Here is a 13,373-nt window from a genome sequence, read left to right on the forward strand (position 1 = left end):
AAATGACGTCTTTATCATTCTTTGTCCACACATGATCATGATTCCATCGATCCTATTGCCATATTACAATATCAATCACTAAGCAACAACACCTTGTTCGGAGGACCGTACTCGGTGTTAATGACCAGTGGCCCAAGTTTATGGTCACAAACTGAGCCCTCATAACAGTGTATTTTTGCTTTTAGAACTGCGGGCATGTGAATGGAGGTGCTAATGCCCATTTGTTAAGGGAAAGGGCCTTCGTGTGGACATGATAAATGCCATTAAAGAAACTGCATGGATGGCCATCTGGGACGTGTTGAAGAGAGCACCTGAGTCTCTTTTCTATGCCCATGGCTGCACACAGAGACAAAGGGGGTCTTGGCTGGATCAGATGATGGAGTAAGAGTTCAAGCTGTGTGTGGGGTAGTGTGGAGATTGGGGCGTCTTGTGACAGGTGGGGTTCCAAGATGGGAGTGAGGGCAAGCCGTTATTGCAAAAATGGCAATGGAAGTAGAATGCATAGCTCTCAACCATTTGTAGTGCAAAGGCGGGTGAAATCGCCCGATTTTGTTTTTGGCGGGTGAGACACCCATTGGAATGAATGGGCGTGCAGGAGGCTTGGCAGGTGAGTCAGCCCTTTACAAGGCGGGTGACACCCGCCAAAAGCGTGTGAGTTGAGAGCTATGGTAGAATGGCGAACGGATGGAATGTAGGTTTCACGATAGCTCTGGCTGATTAACTCGGGACTTAGGACAATGCTACCTGGTACAGCTAGGGAACCCGGTCATTATTGCTATTAGCAGCACGGTTAACAACCCAGGGTGGTAGTAACAAGGTATTTGGAAATGGAAGGTGTGGCTCCATGCAGCGTCTCTCTTCCATTTCCATGGCAGCCTGGTATCCAGGAGCAGAGCAGCGGCAGGAAAGCAATAATGAAAAACAAGTGTGGGGGCAGGGGCCAGGGTGGGGGCAGTGACCAGAGGGAAGGGGAGATGGGGAAGATGGAAGCAGAACATGGCCGTGCATCACGTGATTCATCCGGTGTTTGGAGGAACCTGATGCACCCCCGCCCTCCTGGGTGCTAATATACAGTAAAGCCGGCCTTCCTCGTCATGCGATTGACTGGTACCTCTCACATTGGTTCTAACATTTTATAAAAAAGCATGCCTAGGAGTGCCTGGTTAGGTTGATGCCAACAGATGCCCACAGCTGCCTTTGACTCCCCAACAAACTAATGGCACGCAAGCGTACCTGTATGACACAAACTCTGTCTGCTTAGGAATGTGTATAAAGGACCATTAGAACACACTTGGGATGCAATCAAAGCACAGTGCTTCACGTGTAATGGGGACAGTGTACTAGAAAGTATATCATGTGCATTTAGTTATGCTGCAGCATGCTACGTCATGCCGCTGGTTCCCAAGAAGTAGCTCCTGCAAAGTGGATGTCACCTGACACACAGAAGCTGCTTCTAGTTCCTACTCAGCACATCTGTATTTCAATACCACCCCACGCCCCAGCATCTGCCTCCCTGTTCGTTAGCAAATCGTAGTCAGACCGTTCCCTGTATCACAGATGTCGCCCTCGGCGTGACTGCCACCCTCTGCTTGCATGATGCAAGGCTCTTCTGACATGAGTTACAGATCTGAGCTTCACTAGCGGTGCTTCGTATGGTTTTGCATGTCATTTGGGTTGCAAAGCAGGAGATGTCACATGCAAAGCATCGTCTTGCCACAGTCTGCATCCAGTACCGATAATTGAATTGGACTGCGCTCTCCCAGCAGGGATTCGATCTTCCCAGTGACGGCTTCGTCTGGTGGTACCATTAAGCTCACTGCGAGCCCCATCGCGACAGGCCTCTCGGTTTACTGGGTAGCGACGGGGGCTAATTGTAGCCATTAGAAAATGGGAGCCCTGCAGACGGCGCAGACACAAAATAAGCCATCACAAATGTCACGGCTAGAGCCCTGTGTCACATTAACGACTCCTGATGGCGCGGGTCCAGAAAGGATCGCTCAAGCAGCGCGAGAAGGGGGCGCCTTGAACAATCCGAATGTGACGCAGCAGAGCGGGGAATCCCTCGTCACAGTCTCCCGGCAACTGGTGATGAAGGCAAGATGGCAGATGAATACAACTCACCTTCATGCAATCAGTCTTTTGCGCGTAGGGTTCAAACATGCATGGAACGCTATCAATGCAGGGTAAGCACCACCATGTTGCCAACGCAGCAGTGCGACATTTTGCCCTCTCCACTTGTGGGTCATAGCACAACAAAAGTCCCTAACTGTATCTGCCTTATCATACGCTGATCTGGTACACTCTCTCTCGCTACCTCCCTCTGCACTCTTTTTCCTTCTCTGTTTCTCTGTCGGTCTCTCGCTCTGTGCTAGGTTGGCAAGCTTTTAGATATCCTTTTTCGGGACACTTGCCCACAAGGCGGTGATGATGTCACAGCGTCATTCACGTTTGGCAGCCCCATTTGTAATTTAAATTTGTTAATGGCTCTTAACACCTGGCTTAATTGCAATGCAAATGGTTTGTCCTTGGGAGTTGATGGTCACGTTTTTTAACTGCAAACATGACCATCACGATCCCTGGAACTTAGCATTGGAATGAAGACAGATGTCAGAGCGTTAGTAGCTCCACCTGCAGGCTCAAAAGGAGCCAGTGCCGTGGAGCCGCCCAGAGAAAGAAAGCAGCAGGCGGCAGCGCCATGCTGTGTAAATGGCCACTTCAGGTTGCAGAGTGGCTGTGCTGGATGCAGGTTGTCCCGACTTGCTGTCTCCTGAGAGTCCCACTCCAGGGAACAAAGCAAGTCAGGGACAAACTGTGTCCTGCACAGCCACTCTGCAAACTGCGGGACAGAGTCCCCGATTACGGGACAATCCCGCAAAATACAGGACAGTTGACCACCCTACTCTGTGCTTTGGTCTCCTTCTATGTGGGCAAGAGTTACATTGGCAGGTGCACGAACTATCAGCAAAGGTGCCTTTGCTGATAGCTGCCAACCAGAAGACAACACACTCCTTGAAGGAGGGGAAAGGAGGGGATATGCAAAGGCAGCTATTAAAAGCAAAAAAGGAAATAATGTAATTGTACTAACATTGAACATTGTATTAAAACATGTTTTTAATGTTCATCTTGAATGATCACTTCCAGTAAGTGGAACATCATGCTTGTCTCAAAGCCTAGAATAACCTTATTGGCTATGTTCTAATTTGTTAGCTTTCCAAGATAGTCCGTCTGATGCACTCCTATTGCACTCTTTCCAAATACCCATATGAGAAATGGGAAGGAGAAAAAAAACATTAGCATTTTGGGAGCATAAGAATGACAACATACCTTTATATTTGACAAATATGTCTGTGATAAAAGAGTTGAATGCTTGATTCACTACCCTGGGCTTGCCACTCATTTCATGTTTCACAACACTCAACCTGACGTTAAAGTGTTTGTAAAATAGAACTATGTATAGTGAGTGGTTCAGCTGCCAGGCATGATGTGAGCATAGCATGACTCTGACATCAGTTATACCAGTGTGGTCCAAAAACAGTCGGCAGACAGTGTTGCCTTCGACCATGCAGAATTTTAGCCAGTGCAGAGGCTGATAGTCACTGTGCACATGCTCAGATCCCAATGCATTGACATCTTGAGAGAATTATATATTGAGGATTTTTGTTTGCTGTGATCTTATGCCCTGATGGTTTGTACCAGCCTGGGCTCTCCAAGAAAGGTTAGGATAATGGCCCAGTGCTTAGTGTAATGGATGAGCTTGCCTCTAGTTACTATTAGCCCCGTTACATCATTGCTCACGTGTGGCAACTGTACCCGTTTGATGGAGTTACCAGAGCTCCTTTATTGGTTGTCCCTGTGTCTAAAGGTTGACAAATGACAAGAATGTATGTACTTGTGTTTCCACATTAGCCAATGTTCTTAGAGGAGGGAGGACCAGGAAGCCATGAAGGGAGATCATTTCTAGACAGACGTTTCTTGCTCGGGTTTTAAAAGAAAACACATGGACTGTTTATAGTCTTATTAAGAAGCATAAACACGCGTGCAACATATATATTCACGTATTTTGCATGATGCACAATATTGATGGAACATTCTTTCACTAATGTGGGCATACTGAGGACAAATTAAACTGGGGTATTTTCCAAAATTCCTATAAACTATATATGAGCAAACTTCAATGGACACAAAGCTGTGCTGCAAGCAGTATCCTTGAACTTAAAAGAACATGCCTCCAATCTGATGAAAGACATACACAACTGTAGAACATCCATGTGGATCAAGACTCCAACTATGGGCATCAATGTATCCTTGATCAGAGTGGAACTATGTAAAGTCACAGAACATCTCACAAAGGAACATGGGGCGGAACTGGAAACAATTTTAGAAGCGCTGAAGAACAATGTTGAGGGCCTGATTGCATCTACGGAGCAGCTAGAGTGAAGAGCAGAAGATGCTGAGGGCAATTCCAGATCGAATAAAGTTAGACTAGTTGGGATGCCAGAGGGAGAGCAGGGCCTGAGTATGAAACCCTCATTCAGAAAATGGTAAATAAGTAATTCCTCTCAGAGAAATGCCAACATTCTTTACCATTAAAAAGGCCCACAGAAATCCTGGGTAGAGACCGGTGGTGAGGGCCAAATTCCTGAACTTTGGTTCAGTGTTATTCTCCTGCGGGAGGCAAGAAGTAGTGGTCTAAGGCCATGTGGTAACACCTATATTTGATGCCTGCAGATTTAAAGAAGTTAAAAAATGACCCTGGTATCTCTGATAGCTACTGATCTTTCCATCCAAGCTAAACATTTACCCAGATGGAAGGGTTCAGTTATTTGAAGGTGCCAACAAAACGTGGGACTGGCTGGACACAAGAGGTGGCACAACTAGAGCTAGAATAAAAACGCTGCCATGCAGGAAATCAGGTACTGGGGAACGCGGGCTTCAGACTCTGAATGGGACAATGGCCGGTAGAGTGGCGTGTATGTGGGACTCAGGTGTTTGAGGGTCTTGGTCAATGATGAGGCAAAAATGGGGTTCAAACTCAGATGCGCACAAATTACTAGTCAAGGGGATAGTAGTGTAGCGTACAAAGATGCCAAAGAAGGTTGATAATCTGGCCGGGTTGCAAGAAAGCTACTGACAATGGGCATTGAACCCTGCAGGACCCAAGTACTTTAAAACAGATGTAGGCAGATTGAGGACGGGGTGGTGTGACTTGACATATTGTCAATGGACCTACGTATTGATGAGCCAGCTGGCGATTCAGCAACTATGACAGGCAGGTTAATGAAATACACACACTAATTTAGGCTGGATTTTTGTGGCAGTTCTAACCACATATCGGGAGGTAGTCGCTTGGGTCTAAGAAGAACCAACCCTGCAACGTTGGTCGAGGCAGATCATTAGCAGTCTGGACCTGCAGCGCTACTAGTGGGGTGGGGGACGATTGGTATACTACTTTGATCCCCCTGTGAAATAAATTAACCCTAACTGAAAGCTTTGGTGAAAGATGCTTCCGGGGTTCATGAAGTTTACTGCGTAGAGTGTTGGGGTAAATATTGTTGCCATGGTTGTTGGAGAGCATAGAGTACCCAGCAGCCGATTTAGCAAAAATGAATTGCAAAAATGGAGCGACGTTAAAAAAAGTGAGATAATAATGAAATCACAGCAACTCATCTTGAGATGACACAGGGAGCAAACTCACGTGCACAACCTGTAATTTAAAGGAACTATATGACAGAAAAAGAGGTGCATGCTCTCCCAGCTCTCTTCCAACAGCATTTGGATGTGGTTCTGTTACTGGAAACCTATTGAACAGGCAGAGATTGCACCTTTGGTTGTCATTCGCAGTGCACCAGAGTAGAGCATGATGGATTTTAAACAGGAGTGGGGGGTTACCAATATTGCTAATGTAGTCTCTTCGCCATATCTCCAGTGTGGGTGGGATATGTGAGGATATATCACGGGGACAGGGGAGCCACTGGGGTGAAACTGTAGGAATCCTGATTGAGTATGCTCCCTGCCACTCACAGGAGACACTATGGTTGATGGTCTGAAATTGCTTTTAGGAATGGATGTGAATTTGTTATTTATTAGGAGTATCGAAGGAGCTCCCATAGGCCCCAATTTGCCTATCCTAATGATGACTGCGTAGACCACCTCTCTTGCTTTCATTTCACTGGATTAGGCAATCTAAATTGTAGGTATGTAAATACTGTCTCTAGGCTCTATGCGTTATTTCTGTTTTGTCCTCATGTCCCAGTCCCTGCTCTATGATCCTTATTGCCCCTTCATCACCCTGTCTACATCATCCAGTCTGGCAACGCTTCTTGTAAAGGCACCTTACTAAGGGACTGCCTCAGTCCTCTGTTACTTTTTACTCTGTACATCATTTCTGGTTGAAATGATATCCTTGCTCTTAAAGGTATACAAATTCACTTTCAGTGACGTCATTAGCCCAGCCCTGAATCGATTGAATGGGCATTGGGTGGGGTGTAGTTGTAGACCCCCACATGACTGCCCACATTCATGCAAGTGCAGTGTCTCTTGGTGCCTGCAGAGCAATGTACACAGAAGTGTGTTTGTCATTGGCCAGACTGGACTTACCTGCCCATTCAAACAGTTGCCCAAAGGGCCAAAGAGCCCAGGTTTCTCCCTTGGGGGTCTTGCCTCATTTGCCATTGATAGCTATCCAAGGTGAAAGGTCCCAGGGTTCACTGGTTATAGCGACTGACATGCAATTGATATCAGAATTTGGCTTGGGACAATGCCAGACATTCCTATTGTCATGTAGGGTGAAGGATCCAGGTAGCACAGAACAAAGCCCACTATGGTTGTAGGATTATTCATCCGTTATATTTAGCCAAGTCAGAATTTTGCTAGATTTCTCCCCTAGAAGCCGGTTAAATGGCTCCGTGGTTTGAGCACATGCTGCTGAGCTCTGAGCATGATCTGCAGGTTGCAAGTTTGAAACTCTGCAAGGCCAACTCTGCCTTTCATTCTTCTGAGGTTGTTAACTGAGTACCAACTGTGGCTTTTTTATAATTGTATATAAACATGTTCTATGTGCAATGCTTTGCCGAAAGCACTACATAAATGACACATGTATCATTGCGTAATATTGATTGTAATAGTGTGGCGGGAGTGTCATACCTGACAAATACCAGAATCCTATGCTGCACTCTACACTTAGCTATACCATTGGTCAGGTGGGGGGCAGGCTTGGAATTGGGTGACTTCATCAGTGATTGCTCCGTTCCGTGAATAGCCTGCTGAATCCCAAAGCTATGAACTGGGGGAAGACATCTTCCCATAGGAATTTGAGCAAACCATCCCATGGCTACAATTGGTAAAGCCTCTGGCTCCAAAGGGTGCCAGGAGATATATGCAAAAGGTTGGCTGCTAAAATAAGCAATGTGCTGAATATGTTTGAGACCAGCCGGAATAAAGGCCCATTGTCACCTGATATCAGTCAGGTCACAATAGTGGTGATGCCAAAGAAGGGGCGACATTAAAAGAATGCACCTTCTGCTGACCAATCTCCTTTATTAATGGGAAAACCAAGGTACTTCCCAGAATCCCAGTGGACACACTTTTGACAGCATTTAACAACTTGCTCCATTCGGGCCAATGTGGATTTAGAGCACGGAGGAATACCAGAATAATCCTTTGGTGACAATATACCTCTTTGATCATGACACACAGAATTCCCAAAATAGTAGCCATAATGTCATTGAACTCTTCAAGGGCTTTTGGCTTGATTAACTGTTTCTGTCTTTGGGCAAAAATGTGCAAGATAGGGCTGGGCAAGTGCTTTAAAGGAATCCCATCGCTAAGGTGAATGTGAATGGGTACAAATCTTGCTCCTTGTCATTTGAATGGGAAACGAGCGAGGGAAACCCAGTTATTGTGATGAAATCTGTTGTTTAGTAATCTATACAGTCCATAATCACACTGAGGCTGTTCTCTTGCTCCTGAGAGTTCGAGAACAGCGTCAGTATTGTATTACTGATTTCATGGAGAGTGCTCCCACCTGGGGACTCTTTACAATAAATCTGAGGTTTATCTCTTATGGCCTTGTCACATCATTCTTAAAATGAAACATAACAATTGGTGACAGGGTTTCCCAACAAGAGCCCTCAGAAGAGAGCGGAAAGGAGCCCGATTCCACAAGCATGCAGAAAAAGGTCGAACAGAGACAAATAGAGTCACAACCACAACCGGCCACAAGAAAGCCTCATTCATAAGGTCACGGCAGCGGGGATGAAAACGAGGTCGAAAGTCGAGAAAAATATTCATCAAATTGTAATTACCAGAGTCGAAGCCGGCGAGGCACAGCATTTTTCAAATGCAGTGCGGCGCGCGCACACAACGTCTTCCTCAAGTTTAGAGTAAAGCACCTGAGCAAATGTCGTCGATGTAACATCCATTTTGTAGGCCCACAGAGTGTTGCCTTAGCAACAGAGCAATTTGCATTTCCTCAATACTACGACATCTCCAAAAAAAAAAGAAACCCCAAACAAGCGACGCCGCAACCTGCACAATGAAAACACATTGCGGAGCTATGCAGAACGAACGGTGCGATGCTACAGCACCACCTATTGGGGGCAGACTGTAAGGCTATACTAAATAAAGGATGAAAGTATAAACAACAAAAGTTAATTAGATAAACCTTTAATAAACAGACGTTACAAAAAAAAATCACAACACATCAATCCACCAGCAATAAAGACTCACACAAAAAAAAGAAAAAACAAAAATCACAACAGATAAACAATAATACTGCCATGCAAAATGCCCCAGCCCCATGCCCATTCTTGGCGAATCCATGAAATCCCACCAACCCTTGCGAGCAATAGGTGGACCCTTTTCAAGTGTATCTGAGAGCAATTGGAGGCACAAACTTCAATGATGATTTGAAGGAAGCCACATAGTTGAATTGTATTGGGGCTGAAGCACTTAGGAATTTTCACGCACTTCCTGATCAAAAAAATGCTGATGAAGGGACAGGTGATTCGGCCTGCACTAGTGGCAACAGAGGCTATGAGAGTGATCTTAAAAAGTTATCCAGACATTTTGGGAACAGGACAAATGTTGTGCTTGAAAGATATCACTTTTTCTCACAGCGACAAAACAAGGGTGAATCGGCTGACATTTACATGGCAGTATTAAGAGCGTTGATATCCACATGTGGATTTACAGGTGTAGCGGATAAATATTTGAGAGACCAACTGGTGCTGCACACGGCTGATCCCCATATACAACAAAGGCTGTAGCAAGCAAAAGATCCAACATTGGATCAAGCGATGGAAATAGCAAGAACTATGGAATTAGGAGAAAAATGCATGCGAGTTATACAAATTTAACGAGATACCACAGAGATCAAAAGTATACAAGAAGGAAAAGAAGAGAATAATGAAGAGGCGTTAGTGGGTCTGATTAGAAAGATGGTAACAAATAACTCAAGAATGAAACCCAGGAGAGAGAGAAAGACATTCAACAGGATGTAAGGATGTTGTTATAAATGTGGTCGAGGAAAGCATATAAATGTAGATAAAGAGTGTCCAGCGTACTCTCAGGATGTCTTAGATGTGGTAACATTGTGCATTTTCGAAAAGTTTGTAGCAACAGTAGGGGAAGAGGAAGATTTGGTTCATATTCAAATAGAAGGCATGAAGAAGCCAATCATTTTACAAATACAAGCATCAAAGCTCTTGAAGAAATTTGTGGCCCAAACAGTTTGCTGTCCAGTGCGATTGATAAAGAAGAAGACATTAAAATCTTGACCATCTTTTTTATTTTTTTTTTTATTTTGATATAGCTGAAGACATCAGCTTTTCAAAAATAATTGGCATATAAAAAGAATCATTACAATATAAAATTGTTAACACAGTATAGACATACATACAATATCAACAAGCAACAAACTGGAGAAGAATGACCGAAAGAAGCAAGGTTAAAATTATACCTATAAGCTAAAATTCGAGTTCAATATGAAAGTACACTTAGGTCTATGAAGAATAGAAGCCATATTAGTAACAGTAGTTGTAACGATACTGATTCACATGTATAGGGGTAAATACTCACAAGAAGGCTATTTTAGATCGATATCTCGTCAGGTAAAACTGCCTCTAAAAAGTGAGTTATGGCCTTCATTACTGAAAATCTAACATCCTTAAATAAAATACTCCATATCTCATTGTCATTCTTCTCCATGTACATAGATAATAGCTTACTACAATGTCTATCGCGAGTGGCCATTAAATTTGGACATGACACAATTATGTGTTGCAGAGTTTCCTTTACATTTTGTTTCTCACAAAAACGGCAAAAGTGGAGGTCCGCTGGGATAGATTTGCGTTTAACCAGGATTTCTCTCGTCGGCCATAAATTTAGCCTTGTCCGCAAAAATTTGTTGCGTATATGTGCAGATGGGCATTTCATAAGATAGCCTGCCGCTTGGCCTCGACATTTAGTACCAAAGAGGTTAGGATCGAAATCTCTATATGTTACGCAAAGATCGTAATTTGTAATCCAATCCCAGTTGAGGAACTTCCTTTTTGCTCGTGCCGGATGATCAATAAGAAATTGTAAAGAGATGTTTGCTCCAACTAAGGTGTCCAGAACAGTATTTCTCCATTTTAGCGAAAAACCAGATGTAGACCCAGATAGATGGTGAGCGACCGTACTCAAGATGTTATTATTGGTCAAGCCGAGGAGGCTTTTGCGAAAAAAGGCACACATTCTCCATTTAGCTCTACTATGGAGAGAGTTCAAGCCCAATTCAAAACGTAGTATTGGAAGCGGTAAGCAATTTGGAAGCCGCAAGACCTTTTTCCAAAAGGTGGCCTCCAGTCTATTCCACATGCTATCCCTGGCATACAGTCTGGATTCAGCACCGTAGAGTAAAATGGGGACAACCTTTTGTTCGTAATACATCAAGATGTGTTTTAACGTAAATTTCCCAAACTTATAAAGTAAAATTTTCGCTTGGGATGTCAGACTTAACAGTTTCGAGTCTAGCATATGTAGCAGTTTCCCATCACTAACCGTGTTTTGTATAAAGACACCGAGATATTTATACTCCAGAACAATGTCCATAGTTTGTTGTTGAAAAGACCAAAATCCCTTATAGGATTTGCATCTAGTGGTGGGACTGCACACCATAATCTGAGATTTAGTTAGATTTACTATTAGGTCATTTACCTCCACATAGGTTGCCAATGCAGCTAAAAGATTTTGTAGACCTATCGGGGTCTGGGAAATCAGTACCAAATCGTCTGCATAGAGCAGCCAAGGGATACGTTGGCCCCCTAGCTCCGGAGCATCTACTGTGATTCCACGAAATGATAAACCTAAATCTAAAATGAAAAGATTGAACAATGAGGCCGCCAATGTGCAGCCTTGCTTTAAGTCAGTACAGGTAGGGAAGGAGGCGGACAGAAGTCCTTGCATTGAGAGTCGTACTCTCATGGTAGTGTCTGTATGTAGATGAATAATTAAAGACAAAAGCGAGAGTGGGCAGCCAAGATCTTTTAGTTTGGTAAAAAGGAGGTTTCGGTTTATGGAGTCAAAAGCAGAACTAAAATCAATAAACGCAAAATATAAAGTTTGCTTCCTGGATGCATATTGGGACTTCAACATATTAATGGTGATAATATTCGGGATCGTTCCCAGGCCACTTACAAAGCCAGATTGGTACGGATCCATTTTGAAGTTCCTCTTTGTCCAATTGTTAAGATCTCGCAATATGAGACGGGTGTAAATCTTACCCGAGACATCGAGTAATGAGATAGGTCTATAGCTAGACGGATTGGCACGATCACCCTTCTTATATATTGGGATAACAACAGATCGTTTCCATGATATCGGAATTTTTTGTTTAAGATGTGCATTTGATAGGCCATCAGGGCCAGGTGCTCGGGAATTACTTGCATGATTAATGTAATACAAGATATCATCTTTATCAAAATGTAAGTGAAACGGGTGATTAAACTTTAGTTCCAGAGCAAAGGTATGCGGTCGCGGAGTTGCAAATAGATCCGAATAATAGCGTACCCACGCATCCTCTGTTACATCGTTTGTTTGACAGGCAACCTGATGGCCTGATGTAGATTGGTTTATAATATACCACGACTGAGCAGAATTTTTGGCTGCTAGAGATGCTAGCATATTTCTCCCATCTGTTTGGTAAAGTTTGGCTTTTATTCCCCTTACCCAATTTCTATAACCAGTTTGTATTCGTAGCAGAGCAGCCCCACGGAGATCTGGTGGTAATTTTAACGCTTGCCTTTTTTCCGCACGAACCCTGGATTTTCTAAGTCTTATTTCATGGTTGGGAGTATGCAAATGCGAGGTTTGTTTATGATTATAAGTGATAGAGCTTGTTTGAAAGAGCTGCATAAGGTCATGGAAAACCGTGTCTGCCGTCAGATGGTTTAAGTCATTATTATTTAGTTCGCCATGGTATCGTGCCGAAAAGGCCTTCAGAGACTGCTCCGACCACTTTAGTCGGTTTCTAGCAGGGTTTATTTCATACGTTCCCTTAAGAAAGGCAGAGTGTGGTTTAGAGATAAGCATATTCGAACTGAAGGTGGTACACAGGATGTTATGATCGCTCATCTCTGATTCTGTTATTTGGAAAGATGTGACCATGTTTGACATATACATGTTAACATACGTAAAGTCAATAATCCCATGACTACATGCTCGATGCCACGTAGCTCTAGGTGGTATGTCTTGTGAATGTGCGCCGTTCAACATGTAAAGATTCCGTGATTTAGTAAATAATAACCACTTGTCCAAGCGTTTTTGTTCAGATTTAAGAGAGGGGCCCAAACAATGTAGGTTCAGATCACCCGCTAAATAGATCATATCTACGGCTCCATCCATCGTAATTATATCAAAAGCCTTAGATATAGCTTCCATAAAGGAATCATCCCAAATGCCAAGAGGGTTCCAATAAACGTTAATAATGGCACATATGTGGCTTTCACATACAATTCTGGTCATTTGTATGAAGTTATTTGGGCAAAACCATGGGAAGATTTTTAGGCCGGACGACTGTTTAACAGCCGTTAACAGGCCAGAGGTTGGGCGACCCATTTGGTGCTTTGCAGCAGTTAATATACATACATCATAATTGTTCCAAGACGGTGATGTAACCAACCATGTTTCTTGCAACAATATGATATCATACTTCAGCAGATGAGAAGAGTAATTATTCAGTAAATACTGATTCCCTCTAGAGTTCCAACTAGCAAAGACTAGCTCTGATGTAAGGAAGGGTGGATGCTAAGATTGCTTGCTCTGATTTTGACAACTACAGGATTTTCCGGGGCAAGCTTGATGGGTATTGGGAGGTTTGTTTTGAGGGGCATCTA

This window comes from Ambystoma mexicanum, chromosome 1q, assembly GCF_040938575.1.
Source record: "Ambystoma mexicanum isolate Mex_15411 chromosome 1q, UKY_AmexF1_1, whole genome shotgun sequence".
Lineage (NCBI taxonomy): Eukaryota > Metazoa > Chordata > Amphibia > Caudata > Ambystomatidae > Ambystoma > Ambystoma mexicanum.